The sequence below is a fragment of the Coregonus clupeaformis genome, unplaced genomic scaffold, assembly GCF_020615455.1.
Source record: "Coregonus clupeaformis isolate EN_2021a unplaced genomic scaffold, ASM2061545v1 scaf1337, whole genome shotgun sequence".
Lineage (NCBI taxonomy): Eukaryota > Metazoa > Chordata > Actinopteri > Salmoniformes > Salmonidae > Coregonus > Coregonus clupeaformis.
The window spans coordinates 131,989-134,794 of NW_025534791.1; positions in this window are offsets into that span (position 1 = coordinate 131,989).

Here is a 2,806-nt window from a genome sequence, read left to right on the forward strand (position 1 = left end):
GATTATAATACGGTTTTAAGTACCTCAATGGACTGTAAAAGGAAATCACACTACAAACTATCACCCCTCATGCACTTAAGAAAATTACTAATATGATCTATTCTGCCCTAGAATTGCGTTCCCATGCAAAACTAGACAGATAGCTAACAACTGAGTCTTCAATAAAACTTCCAAGGCGTGACTTTTCTTGAACGAATGTGTTGAAAACGCAGGTATGTTAGCTATCTGTCTAGTTTTGCATGGGAACGCAATTCCAGGGCAGAATAGTGAAAAAAACTCATCACGGCGGGTTCAAGCAGAATAATAATTGCACGTGGTGGTTATGATTCTTCATTCATTAGCCAACAAAGCCTCTGATCCTAGGGATGACCAGCAGTCTACGATGCAGCAACCAGAGGCAAGTGTTCGACAGGAAGAGGAGCGAGTAAAGTGAAATGGAGGAGCCTCTTCAGCACATTGAGACCAAGTCTCAGTCCACAAGATCAAGGTAGCTTAGTGGGTAAGAGCGTTGTGCCAGTAACCGAAAGGTCGCTGGTTCTAATCCCCGAGCAGACTAGGTGAAAAATCTGTCGATGTGCCCTTAAGCAAGGCACTTAACCCTAATTGCTCCTGTAAGTCGCTCTGGATAAGAGCGTCTGCTAAATGACTAAAATGTAAAAAATGTCATCAAAACAGTCTTGCAGATCCTCAACGGCAAGTTCTGCAGCCATCAAAGCACGTGCCAAGGTGGACACAGCGTGTGCTCAAGTCTCCTATGCCGAAAAGGAAGCTTCTGTGATGAAACAAAAGGCGGAACTGGAGGCCAGCTTGTTGAAGCAAAAAGCTGACCTCGATGCAAGTTTATATGTCCTCCAAGGTCAGAGAGCAGCTGCTGCTGCATTGGCTGAAGCTGCAGTCTTTGAAGAAGCTGTAGAGTCAGAACGCAGAGAGCTCCGCAAAGAACTCGACACAGGGACACAGCCCTTAAGTCCAGTCCAACGTACTTGTGAGTATGTGCAATAACATGCTAGGCCCTACTTTGCTGAACTGCCATTTGAAGTAGAGACACAAGAGCTTAATGTTGACCCACGCTACACGCCACAATCCAGAAAGTAGCAAACAACGGAGCATGAGCAGAGACTCTCCGTTCAAAAGAAATGAACAGCAGCATGGTGGAAATGGAAAACAAGCCCACTTCAAGTCACCGACACAAAGCTTCCCTGTGGCACCAGAACTCACCATTTACCTCCTGTGCTGTGAGATGGTGAGTTCCGGACTCCTGAAGTTTGATGATCGCCCTGACAATTATTGGGCATGGAAAGTATATTTTCTCAATGCAACCAGAGACTTGAATCTAACAGCCAGGGAAGAGTTAGATCTAATTACCAAGTGGCTAGGGGCAGAGTCGTCTGAGCAAGCAAAGAGAATTAGATCTGTCCATATTCTCAATGCAACAGCAGGGCTTAACATGGTCTGGCAATGACTAGAAGAGTGCTATGGTACACCCGAAGTGATCGAGAATGTACTGTTGAAGAAAATTGATGATTTTCCAAAACTGTCTAACTAAGGCAATCACAAACTAAGAGAACTGGGTGACATTCTTCTCAAACTGGAGTGTGCTAAAGTCGAAGGGTACCTTCCAGGCCTCGCTTATCTGGACACATCTCATGGGGTAAACCCTATAGTAGAGAAACTTCATTCAGTTTACAAGAGAAATGGATAGCATAGGGATCCAAATACAAGGAGGACTATCGGGTAGCATTCCCACCATTCTCGTTTTTCTCGAGATTCATCAGGAACCAGGCGAAAATTAGAAACGACCCCAGTTTCACCCTCTACACCTCAACTACCCAGGTGTCTGTGAAAAATGAGAAACCTGTCAGGTACAGCAGCAAGACACCTGTGACTGTACACAAAACAGACGTGTCATCTGAGCCCTCAGACCACCAAACCAAACCCAGTAAGACAAAGGTTGAAAGCCCTGACCATCACTGTCCAATACATAACAAGCCTCATCCTCTTAAAAAGTGTTGTGGGTTTAGATACAAAACTCTAGATGAGCGCAAATCATATCTCAAAGAGAATGGCATTTGTTTCCGATGTTGTGGGTCAACTCAGCACAGAGCTAAAGACTGTAAGGTGTCAATCAAGTGATCTTAGTGTGACAGCGACAGACATCTTGCTGCTCTGCATCCAGGTCCAGCCCCTTCAACTACAGACACCGCTACAGCAGAGAAAGAGCATGGCGTAGATGCCTTTCTATCAGTCACCCCCAAAGTGTACCGAGATCTGTGGTGAGGCAGCCAATCCAAAATCGTGTTTAAAAATATGCCTAGTCAAAGCTTATCCAGCTGGGAAAAGAGAGAAAGCTGTCAAAAGGTATGTAGTTCTTGATGAACAGAGCAACAAATCTCTGGCCAAGACAGAGTTTTTCAATCTCTTCAACATCAATGATAACTCTGCTCCATACACCATGAAGACCTGTTCTGGGGTAGCAGAGACTTCAGGCAGGAGAGCCGTCAACTTCATGGTGGAGTCTATAGACGGACACATGCAGCTCACTCTCTCTACTCTGATAGAGTGTGACATGATGCCAGACAATAGGATGGAGATTCCCTCCCCAGACATTGCGCATCATCATCATCCCCATCTGCAACCAGTGGCGGACAGAATTCCAGCTGTGGACCCAGACTCACAACTGTGGACCCAGACAGCCTGGGATGTTCCGTGTTCTACAAAACACAAGACGACGATAAACCAGCACCATCTGTGGAGGACAAAGCCTTCTTGGACATTATGGACAAACAGGTTTTCCAGGATGATGGAA